Source organism: Dermacentor silvarum, chromosome 1, assembly GCF_013339745.2.
Source record: "Dermacentor silvarum isolate Dsil-2018 chromosome 1, BIME_Dsil_1.4, whole genome shotgun sequence".
Classification (NCBI taxonomy): domain Eukaryota; kingdom Metazoa; phylum Arthropoda; class Arachnida; order Ixodida; family Ixodidae; genus Dermacentor; species Dermacentor silvarum.
The window spans coordinates 104,538,596-104,552,784 of record NC_051154.1 but is presented as its reverse complement, the minus strand read 5'-3'; positions in this window follow the sequence as shown (position 1 = coordinate 104,552,784).

The following is a 14,189-nucleotide window of genomic DNA, read 5'->3' as shown; positions in this document are numbered from 1 at the left end:
GGATATTATTTCCTTGCTGCCACACTGCAGCAGGTTCTCGTGTGGACCTCATATTGCAACTCTAGTGTGTCTGGGTCTGTGGGAATGCGAATATTAAGAACCAGCCCAAGTCTGATTCTGGTGAGTGCAAGCCAGACGAGTAGCGGGTAACAAAAACACTTTATTCAAAAACGCAGCCGAGTATATAAGGAGCATCATAGCAGGTGGGCGTGTTGCACATGCGCACTGGTTGACTTCCAGGCATGATATTGCGCTCCAGTACATCTTCCCTTCTTTGGGAAACAAAAAGAAACATTGATGAACATTTTCATTTGCAAACAAGGATTCTTCGCTATTTACATTCTGGTAGTGGATAACGTTGCGGCTCTTGGTGTACCCGTTCACCTCTTCGAAGTGGGGCTTGAATTGCGTCTGCTGGGGTACTTGGCGCAGCTTGTCTTGGTGTTTCTACTTGTGACTTAGCAGGCTGAGCAGCATCTGTGGCCCTGAGATGCTCTCTCGCACGGTGTAACTGCTGTCCACTGTCTGTAGCCACTACGTAGGATCGCGGTGGCCCTGCAGGACCAACCACCATGGCCGGAGCCAACGTTCTGCTGTGTGTGTCGTATACGGACACTGTTTTTGCTGTGAAGGTCTGGCAGAGCTCATGTCATTCTGTTGTAGTAGGAACGCTGTTTATGTTGTATTTCTTGTAGTCGCTGACGAACTGCTTCCATGGGTATCGTCTTGGGCTCCAGGTGGCAGTTGAGAACCGGGAGTTGGTTTCTGGTGTGACGTCCGATGAGCCTTTGAGCTGGCTACTGCAACTGTTCGTCCTTTGGAGTATTCCTCCATTCCAACAATGCGCTGTAAAATTCAAGGGTGGAAAACGGGCATTTGTTTAGCAGATGTTTAGCTTCCTGAACGGCGCGTTCTGACAAGCCGTTGGCGCGCGCGTAGTATGGGCTAGAAGTGGTGTGGCTGATATTAAATTGACTTGTGAATGCTTGGAAAGTTGCACTGTTGAAAGGAGGGCCGTTGTCACTGCACAGTTTGGCGGGAATGCCATGTGTCGCGAAGATTTCTGCACTTGCGTTGATTACAGCAGTAGTGGTAGTCCGATTAAGCTTGCAAACCTCGAAGAAAAACGAGTAAGGATCTACCACTATGAGCTAATCATTGTCTTTGTGGTGAAAAAGATAGACCCCGACAACCTGCCATGGCAAACTCAGTAGTTCGTAACTCGGCATGGGCAGCTTTGCATTTCTTTTTTTATACTTGTCACAAACAGCACATGACTTTGCTACATCAGAAATGTTGGCATTCATGTTTAGCCAGTACATTACCTGTCTTGCTCTCGCCTTCATTTTATCTTTGCCACAATGTGCAGCGTAGAGCAGGCCGAGAACTTCCTTGCGTTTTGCTGGAGGAATTGTAAGCACGTTGCTTCCGAGAAGCAGTCCATCCTCAACGTGGAGCTCATCACAGTAGCTCCAGTATGGTTTTAAGGCATCCGGCAGCTGCTGCTTGCTTTGGGGCCACTCTGTACTTGCGTAACCCAACGGCAGAGTTCGGTCATGAGGGTGTCCTTATCAGTCTCTGCTTTCATGCTGAGCAGCTGTTGATCTGAAACAGGTAACAAACAACATTGACTTCAATTGCTCTGTTACATCCACCAGCTCTGTTTTGCAAGCAAAGCGTGAAAGTGCGTCGGCCAAAGACAGTTCCTTTCCTGGTTTGTATATCACGCTGATAGGGAATCTTTGAAGAGTGAGGTGCATGCGTTGAAGGCGAAGAGGGCAATCGCAATGCGGTTTCTTGAAAATTGATTCCAGTGGTCGGTGGTCGGATTCTACCGTGACTAGGAGTTGTCCTGTTGTCCTTCGTTAAATGACTCGCCCTCGCGCTGGTTCCTGGAACCAAACTGAAACTCGTAGGTGAGATTTGTAACTGGTCTGTAATGCTCTTCTAACTTCTGCGTTAAAAATTTCCTATCATTCTTCTGCTCCTCGTTTTCAAACTTGAAGGTGCAGTAAACACGCCTTGCATCTTCACCGATAGTCATTAAAAACGTAGCCGTCTGAACATCCTCGGGCTGTAGATTCAGCCTTGTCACTGTTGCAAAAAGTTCGAACTCACTTTTCCAGATGTTCCAGTTGTGGAAAATGTCGCCAATAGCGTCGAGCGGCTTGGGTGGTGGTAGCAGTGTCGAAGTAATCGTCGTGGCTCGTGGTTGTCATTCCCGATGAACCCTTGCCTCCTACATAGGCATCATTACTGCTGTATAGCTGCTGTTAAGCTATGATCCTATGGCAAAACTTGCCGCACGGGCGGGAACTAACTGCCGTGCCCACTTCTGACACCATGTAAGCCAGACTAGTAGCAGGTAACAAAAGCACTTTATTCAGAAACGCAGCTGAGTATTTGCGATAAGCAGTGGGCGCGTTGCACATGCGCACTGGTTGACTTCCAGGCATGATATTGCGCTCCAGTACAATGAGTATGAGCCCAAGTGAGTCCAGCTGCGTCTGCTTTGGTATATCTGAGTGAGCCCAGATCAGTCTGGTCTTAGTGAATCTTAGCCCAATGTGAGCTCGCTAGACTTGTTCAAATACCAATTTCTTGGTACGAAGCAAAGTTGAAGCAAATAGTAATTAGTGCCGAATAATTTTGAATCAAATAGTTCGAATAGTTGTGGGATTTGCATAAAACCTTCACATAAGAGCCAGCTGTTCACAAAAAAAAAAGGAAGAAAAATCTGCTTCTTTGCTTGCAAAAAAGGAAAAAGGGGCATCTGTTTATTTTTGAAGTGCAATTATGCAGGTATTTTCTTGCGAAAAAGCAAGTTCAACGTTTCTTACAACTACAGCTGCACAGGAAATTTGTTTACAGGCTCTTGCTCATTGCTGTGCTTCAGTATAAAATTTTTGTGATGGTTGAGGCCGCGGGAGAGTTTCGTGTTCACCGTACGTCACGAAGCTGTGAATTGCGACTTTGACTGTGTGACGCCGACAGCTTTGCTGTGTTGCACAAATTCAGCTTGATGCTGTCCGTCTACACGCGAGCTTAACCAAGGGCTCGCGCGCGTCTGGAAAGCCGAACCAGAGGAAAGGCTAATATACTCTAAATTCTCTGCTATACCCACCTCCCTCCTCCTCACGGCTGACCGTCGTTCAGCTGTTGACAGACTGCGGTAAGCAGTTACAGTGTGGTCAGCAGTAGTTTTCCTTCCCTTCCTTTTCATTTATTTATTTTAGTAAACAACCAATTACTACTACCACCGAATGCCCAAATCCCCTGGAGAAGTTCGTCAAACGGCCGCCTTTCGTTCCTCAGAAATCCATAAGTGCGCTCATGCGAGGGCGCAGATCAAAGTCAACGCACATATGAAACTGGCCACGAGGTGACCAGGATATTTCCGTCGGAAACAAGCGCTACGTGAACGACACCAATAGCAGTCATTGCCAAGTGCCGAGTTCGGTTCATAATGTCCATTGGTCGTCTCGCTCGTATTCTACTATTATAACCGCAGAGCATAAACCTGTTTTTGTAGAGCAAAGTCATCTTACACACTACATTCACCTCATTTAAACCACGACACATTTGTACACCGCTGTGTGTCGGCTACTATTTACACCCATCTCCCCCTTACACGTAAGAGTTGAGCCGTGGCATTGCCACGATTGCTGAAAATCGAGCAATGTTTTTATTCTTCTGAAAGCCACTCATCATCCACCCGCCAAACGAAACATTCACTAAATGCGAAAAAAAAGAAAGAAAAAAAAGGGAATGTCAGTAATAATGTGTTAATAAATGCTGTCGCGTAATGCGAACTCGCTTCTGCCGGAACTACAGCAAAATTGTCAGTTTAAATCGCGTCGAAAAGCTGCTCATACTATCCTTACTTCACAAGAACTTCCACCATGAAATTGTAAATAATAAAACTCCTCCTCGCCGCGTTAGCCTCGCTTTCATGTTCTCCTCTAATGAGTCGTCTCTTTCCGCCATACAAATCCACCTAGCTCTGAAGGAGTACTCTAATACGTAGTACTCCGATTTAGCCTTTAGCCTTTCCCCTTATGCGTCCTTTTGAGAGAGGTATGACATCGTACAGTGGTAATAGTTGTTTCAAATCATCCATTTCGTAAGCTTAGAACAACTGAAACCATCTTCCCTGTCCTGTAGCCAAAATTCTTTCTTGCACTAATAGGATAACAAAATGCTTTCTTTCCCACTGTTCACTGTGTGTACTAGGGCGTCTTCTTTTATTCGTTCGCACTATGTCATGTACATTGTAAGATTATTCTGATATAAGAGAATGACTGAATTAAATAAATAATGAACTCCTCCATAAAAATTCCAGAAATTGCAGCGAAGTTTGTGCCCAACTTCGGACAGTCTTACCAAAGCCTGTAAAGGGTGCATCGCCACACGCTATGCCACAGTGTGGGGAAAACTGTTTGCGTACGTAGTAAACAGCACGATACGCCGCCAAACAGTTGTCGCATCGAAAATGTTTTGGCCAACCAGTTCCTATTGTTCCCCACGTTTGAAATTCCTCGCGCCCAGTGCTGCCAAATACCGGGAATTTCTAATGCGATTTTTTTTTTTTTGTGCGTTGTCTTGTTTTTGTGTCCACACTTTTCACCAGAAAGCCATCGTCGCTTTGGAATAAGAAAACAGCACCAACTCCGCCCGCAACTTTTTATGCGATCGACTCCAGACACTAATTTTGTGCCCTCTACCCATAGGTCGACAAAATAAATGGAAATCAGTCAAACTCACTCATAAAACATATTCTTTGCTTAAGGTTCATTCATACTCAGACACATCAGAATTATACTTAGCCGGGCTCACTCAGACTCACGGGGCAATATGAGTCTGAGTCTGTCGACGTTTGACAATGTCTGCCTAGTCGCTCCGCATTGCGTGGGAATCCGTGGGGACTTAATGTAGCGCGAAGGCACAGCCACAAAAGAAAACACACAGACGCACGTCACGTGTGTGTGTGTGCGTTTTCTTTTGTGACTACTGTCAAACGTCAACAGACTCAGACTCATATTGCCCCGTGAGTCTGAGTGAGCCCGCCTAAGTATAATTCTGATGTGTTTAAGTATGAATGAACCTTAAGCAAAGAATATGTTTTATGAGTGAGTTCGACTCTGCCTTCGACTTTGCCTTCGCGCTACCTTATGTCATTTAGCAAACACCAACTTGCCCAACAAAAAGTTCACCTGAATTAAGAACAGTGGTAATTGCGGTGGCACAACATTCCCGAGCGCATTCCTAGTCATTGTACACCTGTTGTTGCTAGAGCAGGGACAACTTTTTGCCGAGCGCTGTTGGCGCTTCATGCGCGCTTCTCTGCATTCACATAACGTGTGATAAAATATAGTTGATGTGACCCTAACCATGCGCCATAAACTGCGACCAACTACTGGGAAAGTGGCGCCCTATCAATGACCTCCAGTTTTCACGTCACTGGGCTGGCATTGAAAAAAAAAAAAAAAGAAATCCGCACAACCCAACTCACGATGAATGTCGACGTTAATGCGATAAGCATTGAAGCGATGTAGCGACACACTCCATATTGCAAAATTCTTCGCTTCTGTGTAACCGCCTTTTTCAATTTTCTGTTACCGACATCTTCACTTCCCTGTAGCTCAACGCTCCTCTATGGTATCGCTCCTCGCTGAATCTGCGCTCTGGTTCCATTCTGTTCACTTCTTTCTCCGCATTCGGCTGCTTTTGATTCCAGCTATTTCACTCCTCTGTGGCTGACTTCTTCAATTTTGTTTTGCCGACATCATCACGTCTTGCTTCTTGTTCTGCTTCTCGATCTGGTCTTCTACGCAGTGGCACATATTCATTCTGGAAGACTGGCCAAGAATGTTCACATACCTAGTGTTACATGCCCAGCTCCACATAACCAATGGCCCAAGTTGTCTATTTGGGCACATACTCAGTGTAGCACATACGCAGTGGAACAAGTTGGCGTGAAAGAGGTTAGATGCGGACATGGAGAAATGTGCGTGAAGTTCCTAGAGGTTGCTAATTGCATTAAAATATAGGGGGCTATGCCTGTACTGGCGCATGTGCACGACGCACTAAGCACTACGGCGTCGATCAAGCACTGACAGCTGTGCCTCCCTAGTAGAATAAATGAACCATTAGACGGTGCTGTCTAAAAAAAGTCGCAGTTTCGCCCGAAAGGCGAAGCATCGATTGCGATAGCAAATTAGTAGAGAGCCATACGAAGCAAGGACAGTAGTTTAATGGACCGTATAAAGTTGTAAACATTCGCTTACTAACTAAATAGACAAGCACGGTGTCACGCATGCACAGGTGAAAATGAACCATCTCGCTCGATGACCGCGGAGACTCGCTGTGAAAACACCGGAGTGAGAAAGCGCGCCAGCAGCAGCGGGCAAATTGACCTTCGCGCTGTCTCTAGTCTCGCTTCAACGCGAACTGAACGTCGAAAGCACAGTGCATACGAAGCTACCGACACTCGGCGCATGCACTTTGTCCTCATCGCAGATTGCTTTGAAGATTGGGCCCGCCTGGGCGCGCACTTCGTGCACATCGCAGATTGCTTTCAAGATACGGTGGCCGCGCTGTGAGCAGCAGCCGACGGAATAGATGGCACCCCCCTCTCCTTCTCCGTCGTTTCGCCCCCATGCCTCTTGCGCGAAAGAAGACCGCGCGCTTCCGGGCTGCCTTCCTCCCTCGCGTGCGCTACATTGAGCCGCGATTGCCGGCTCACTCCCGTACGCTTTCACTCGCACACACAGCTTACTGCGCGCGGCGACAACTTTATCGCCGTTGGACTTTATACGGAACCTCACGGCGACGCCGACGGCAGAAATGCGCTTGGAGTGTCCATATAATTGCTATGGCAATAAAACAAAAATGCCTATCTGTAGAACAGAGAGGATGTATAAAATTTACTGAGGGGAAAGAGGAACGGCGGAAAGGTTGGTCGGAAGGCATGGAAGACTGGACTGATCCGTGGCTCTAAAAAGTCTCAGAAGTACCGCAAGTAACACGAAGAACTCAAATGACACGGGATAGTGCCGCCTAGACACTATTTCGTTCTCGCGGCATCCGTAGCTCACGTGTGTTACGCACCGCCGCGGCTGAATGCAATCAAATAATTCTGTTTACCTAAAGCAATTTTTAATGCACCTATTGGTCGTAGAGGAATTAAACCATGGTGGTAGAGTGTAAGAGAGGTGGCCAAACGGCGCCGCTACCTGCGTTGCGCGTTACACCTCGAGTTTTGCTGTTTTGCAGGAGTAATTAAGATTTCGTCGATAAAAAGAATCTTGTTGCATTAAAAAAATCGAAAGCTCAACCTGGCGAGTTTTGAGAGCTTTCTCCGCTCAGACACGATTCTAACACGCAAAAATACTTTGGAATCCTTGACGTAACACTGATGTCCCGGCGCTTCCATTTGCGCGGGAAATTCATCAACGGAAACTTTGGTCTTCAGATTCTCCGCTAGTTGTGAATATTTCTTCGGCCAAATCAATTATAATAGTCTTAAAAAGAACGTCGCAATACTAAACTGATATAGTGTTGCTCGTTAGTGTCTCTTTAAACTAGATGGATTCTTACGTCTGGGCTTTTTGACTTTGCCTCGTATACTGGCGTATATTATGGAAGTGTTTAACGATACGATATAGTTTCCGTCGCTTAAGACAGACTTAGCACCGATTTGCGCGTGCAGCATGACTGCATACATACCCTCTCGGACGTAGCTGGCATTAATTTATTGCGCTCTTTTCAGTCTACCCACCGTTCTTCTGCTGAGCACGGCGTCGTGGGTATATGATTACCGGTAGTGCCGGCTGCGTTCCGTAGGGCGTGGTATGCAAAAACGTGCTTGTATTGATCTTTGGGTGCACATAAAACACTATGAGGTGGTAAACATTGGCGCCCTCTACTAAGGCGTCTTTGGCAGCTGTGGCGTTGCATTAGAATGTTAAACCCAACCAGTCAAAAAATATTCTATTTGGATACAGGCCGTTTCTAACTGCACGTTTGTTCCGCACCTAAAAGGTGCGTATGTAAAATTAATTATTTCTAATAATTTATGTTCCCGGTCAAACTGATCATAAGAAAGAGTGCAAAAGTTATGTATGCGATCTATCAGGCAGGGTGCGAGGGGGTCACTGATGTTAATTATACAGTTGCTTGTATAAGCAGTCGTTAAAGGTACGTGCCCAATTTGTTCATTATGTCTGATACCGCTGTGCGCTAAAAAAAAAGAAAAAAAAACCCTGTTATCGCTATGACAATGTCAATAGTAAGAACAATTTAAATGACAGTGCCAACACTACCAGCTTACTTCCACGTGCTTCAATACTATTTTCTGGTTATTAACATCAAAAGACCCCTTTGACCGCCTAGTTCGCTCATATAAGAGAGATAGCGCTTCCGCCGCTCCCAGCCATTTCTTGTCTCAAGATCTGCCGCGTTGCCTCCGCTGTGCTTCGCTTCGTGGTCGCGGCGGCTGCGTTCCGATAGGGATGGGACGTAAAAATTACCCTGTACTTAGATAACGCGAGATGGACGAAATAAATCCATAGCCCCCACACTATGGCGTCCCTCATAACAAACTGTGCAGCTTCAGGACGCTAAGCCCCACATTTTAGTGCGATAACAATTATATGGACACGCTAAGCGAATTTCTGCCGCCGTCGTCGCCGTGAGGTTCCGCATATATTTAGGTATAAGCATGCTATATACCGTGCCATACTATATGATATGCACGTGGTATATGCGGATTATATTGCCACACCATTCTATCCCTAAAGTTGCTCATACCAGGTTTTACATTCTTGACAAAATTATTCCTCGGAATTTTGAGAATGACAGCTCACAAACAAATGTCACGGAACAAAACACCGACAGCGCATGCCTTTTATCATTAATCTTCGCAGACTTAAATATTAAGAGTGCCAAACAATAACAGAGCTCAAACCTGAAAAATGATGTAATTTTATGGGCGCGGCTGTGCACTACCTCCGGGATCGGTCCAGGAAAGAGGTTTGAAACATACCCGATACGGAAAAGTGGTGGTAAAGTCGCCAAGGAAGACGTTTTACTAATGAACATAAATGAAATTGTCCGATGGCAGGATTCAAATAAGGACCTATAGTACTGCAGCTCGTTTTTACTTCGTCAGCTTACGTTACCTTCAATTCATACGGACATTACAGCTACGATTCTTACACTTCATGTAATATTCTAACATATTGCTATCGCATTCATTGCTTCGCCCTTATGGCGAAACTATGATTTTTTTTTAAATCTGCTAAGTATCCTGCTGTACGCGTACATACTTGAGTAAGGTTGCTTCCTAGTTATTGGAATGACAGCTGTGGCCTTCCTAAATGAATCTTTGCTCTAAAGGCTGATCAGCTCGCAGCGTTTTGCGTCGACAATGGAGAAGTATAGAAAAAATGTGCTCCCCTTGTTAATGAGGTTTTGCTAACTCTGCTTTACTGTAGCTTCTGTCCCCTAGTTCTTCTTCGCCCTTGTTTCTTTGCGCGTCACAACCTCGAAATAGAATCTCGAACCACCATCTAGCTCAAAAAGGTGCTGCTGCAGTGGAACAATTTCGCGATTATTTTTGATCAAGGGCAAAGTTCCTGGATAAATATGATGGTCAGATAGCACCGCAAGATTAGTACTCTCTCTCGCACCCGTAAATATTTTTCTGGTCGCTGCTAACGTCCAGCCCTATTCATTGAAACTCGCAGTCACGCATTAGAAATGCGTGGACTCATTAGCGAATATGTTACGTAAGAATGTTCGAAACTGAACGTTTTGCGACGAGCCACAACGTAAAATAGTGACGAACGATATTCAATCTTTTCTGCAAGCTACTACAGATGGTGTAACCTTAAACCGACAAAAAAAAAAAAAAAAGATTGCCGCAATTGGCACATTCATGGGTGATTAGGCAGAAAATAAGTGATGTAATGATATCGCACCAAAGAGCGTTACTCTGACAGTTTGTGGCTCCAGAGCCGTTGGCAATAAATAAAGAGAGAACGATGAGCAAATGACAGTGATCCTGATTTATGTATGATCCCGATGTCTGCACTACTGTACCTTGGAAAAACAATTTCCAGCCCCGCCATTTAGTGCGCGCACCGTTCGGCAGTGCTCGCAGCGTTTAGTCAAGGCGTAAGAAGCTTGGAAAGATGGATAGGAGACATTTACATGTTGTCTGAAGCTTTGGCCAACGTTTTGTGTTCTTTACCCACTCATTATCGACAACAGGCGCTGAAACCGCGGCTTGTTGCTCCTCACCAGCGTCATATTCTGCCATCGAAAATAGAGGCAGCGGAGGCCGTCTGAGGCAAGCAATGGACGCGTCACCACGCGATCAAATATGGTGGCGCCCACGGGCGTGTTGTGGTAAGCATCGATACTTCTCCGCCTTTCCTCTTTCCTCTGGCTAAATCTTGCACTTCCTCTGGGTCCTTGAGACATGCACATTGTCTTCTAGACAGCGTCGCCTGATGTTTAATTTATTACCCTCGGGAGGCATAGCTGTTAGCATGTGACCAATGACGTAGCGCTTAGTGCGTCCGGTGCATGCGCCAGTGCAGACCCCCCAAATGAGTGTCTGGATTCCGTTCGCATGGCAAGTTGCGTACAGCTTTTATGCTATTTTCCGCTTCCAAAGCGACGATGGCTTTTAGGTGAAAATTGTGGACGATAAAACAAGACTACAAGCACAAAAAAAAAGAACAAAAAATTCAGAGTAAAATTTTTGGTACCTGGCATCACGGGCCCGGGGAACATTGAACGTGGAGAACAATGAGAACTGATGTTATTTTCGGTGTGACAACTGTTGAGCAGCGGACGGTGCACTGGCATTCGTACACGCGCGACGTTTTCGCCGCAGTATGATAAAGCGTGTGGCAGTGCACTCTTTACAGGCTTTCGTAAGACTGTGGCTGAGCTATAGCCACGGAAATTACTTTGTGCCGTTTTTATCGATGACAACTTTTGCGCACTTATCGACATTTTTGTAATGTCAAGTGTTTTACAAAAACATGTCTGGTCGGGATTAACTGTACTAAAAAAAAAGGCAGACGTTGACTACAAACTTAAATGAATAAAAAATAAAAGAAGACGTTTTGGCTCCCATACGGGAGCCTTGTTCACAATGAAAGAAAGTTAATCAGAGTTCATTTATGTACGCGGGAATAGGTGGCGCAGGCAGTGGGTATAAACGGAAAGAAGGCTACCGTCATTAAGGTTCGGCGTAGTACAAGTCGTCTGGATTAGTAATGACTGGAAATGAATCCGCGAGGTAACATTTCTGTCAGTGTGCCAATATATATATAGGGTGCTATTTTTTAGCTGCACCAAATTTTAAAAAATTGCCTCAAATTCTAACCCATGATCTAAATTACTCGATGAGGCGGTCATCACTTCTACGAGAAATCAAGTTGCTCAATTGAATAAGTAACATTATTACACTCATTAACGTTTTAAATTAATTTCTTTATGGCTCATATTTTAAACTACGAATTGAAGGTAGATAGTATGGAATGCAAATCTACTTAGAACGAATTCTGAAGAAGGCACCGGTTTCTAGATATGCGCGGTCAAACTTACGGTAAAAATGCACGTTTGCTCCAGTAACTTTTTAGAGAAAACGCTGTTTTATGCATTGAAATACAAAAGTAACTGCAACGCCAGTGCATTTTGTCGGACACATTGAAAACTAATATCTCGAAACTGGTGTAGTCCTGAGAATTCGTTCCAAGTGGATTTGCCTTGCATACTCACTAGCTACAATTCGTAGTTTGAAACGTGTCCCGTAATGTAACGAATTAAAATTTTAATTATTGCAATTATGTTAATTCTTTAATTAAGCATTTTGATTTCGTATAGAAGTAATGGCCGCCGCATCGAGTAATTTAGATTAAGGGTTAGAATCGTGCTATCTGCCGCAGGCAATTGCCAAAAATTTGTGAAGCTAAAAAAAACATCCCAGATATATATATATATATATATATATATATATATATATATACGCGTCTATATACACAAAGAAATTGCATTTCCGATAATTGGTATGGAACCGGTTCTAAAAGCACAGAAGCCGATGCTCTAACCATATTAGGCTACGAACGCGTGCCTGAAAAGGCGGAATAAAACACCTTTACAAATTTGCCTTGTGCAAGCCAGTGCTTTGCGACGCTTGGTTAGCCCCCCCCCCCCCCCCCCCCCCCGGCTCTCCGAAATTTTGATCTTCCGTGCCCATGTCATACGGCGCTGATTAACGCTGTTTTATTTTTATTCATTAAATCTATTGAGACGAATCGTCCGTATAAAAATATCACACTATTTAGGAATATTCATCTTAACACTAATATAGTATAAAATAGTATTTAAAAAGTCACATAATTTACATACTGCGATTTTTACCGAAAATAATTATTGAAAACTAGGTGCTCTCCTCAAATAGTCAAGGCCTTCAGCAAGTGTCCCCCTCCCCCGAAATAAATTCCTGGCGACGGGCCTGCGCTTGGCAACAATTTACTTATAAAAAGTGAGTGTGCCCGTCGTGGCTTTCGAAGCTTTCGTGGCCTTCATGGCTCACGAAAGCTTCGTGTGCACTGATTACCAGCGCGCGGGATCTGCGCAATTTTTATGCAAAAAATTACCACTTATTTCCGAGAAGTTAATGAACTTGACGCGCGCATTTTCTATGAGAAAGCTGCAGATGTTTGAAATGTTTGAACGTTTCCGATATTTTGATCGTTCTTGCGTCCGCTTTTCGAGCTTCAAGGTTAATGCCCACTCGGATCTCATTATTGCTGTAATTCAGCCATTCTCTTAGATAAGAATAATGCTTTCTTGTGCATTGTAGAGTGCGAGTGAATAATTAAAAAAAGAAAGCACAAACATGAACTGTGGAAAAAAAATCACTGTTTGGTTGCATTATAGAATTATATTGTGGAAAAAAAGCATTTTCGAATTACGTCATCGAATTATATTGTGCACGACAGATATAAATAACTAAATATCTTGGATTGCGGTGACGGGACAGGGAAGGAGCTTTCACTTGCTCGTAGCCTTTGAAATGGAAGAGTCGAAGCAAATATTAACCCTGCATGGTGCTATATTTTCCTCAAGATGACATAAGGGAAACGCTAGATCAGGCTTGACTATTAGAGTACTCTTTAAGAGTTCTGTGCGGAAAAGCGGAAAGCGATTGCTTATTATAGGAGTGAATGAAGGCGATGATAAGAAGGCGTAGAGGTGTTTATCATATGCGATTTCATGGTGGATGTTCTTCTGAAGTGAGGATAACGTGAGCGACTTTGCTACGCGATTTTATATTGCAACATTGCTGTATGTTTCGGCAGGAGCGGGTTTGTACTAAATACAATAGAATATATTGGCACAGTAGAATTTTCATATTGTTTTTCAAATGTCAAGAATGTTTGGTGGGCGGATGATGAGTGATTCTGAGCAGGGTGGTAGGATCGCGCCATTTTCTGCTATCACGAAGGCAGCACGGCTCAGCCTCAACGTATAAGGTAAGGATGAAGTAAATATTAACTGAGAGACAGTGGTAGTCGGCATAGAAGGTAGGTTGAGGACGTAGCAAATCGTACAGCACAGTTCCGCGGCAGCCCAGCTTGTTGGAAGTTGTCGAGAAGACCAGAGCAAGAAGATAGAACCTTCGAGTGATGAATTTGGGGCGGAGATGATTTACTTGAGGGACGCCTCATCACGGAGCCGGACGCCAGCTTCAGGCAGCACGCTCAAGCGACGCTGTCGCTATCAGGAAGCAGTTCCGTCACTCGGGCCAACTTCCACAGGACAGGCGGCAAATCGTCGTTGGGCACGAGGACGAAGCCTACAACTTGAAGTCGTGGTGGCAGCTTGGGTGTCGACTCGTGTGCAGAGCGCAGAACCATCAAGTACATTATTGCACGCCTAAGTGCAAACACTGGACGCTAGCCATGGATCGCTGAGCTAGCACATTGAGCGGCAGTTCAACTGATGGCAGGAGCAGTTCAAGTGGCAACCCGACTAGCGATACAGATGGTGACTTGGTGATCGATTTATGTGATTATCTGAGTAGCAATGTCTGTGTTGGCTAGAATGGTAACGATCAGCGTCAGGTCCTTAGGTTGCCTGTAGTACGTTTTTCTCCTCGAGTT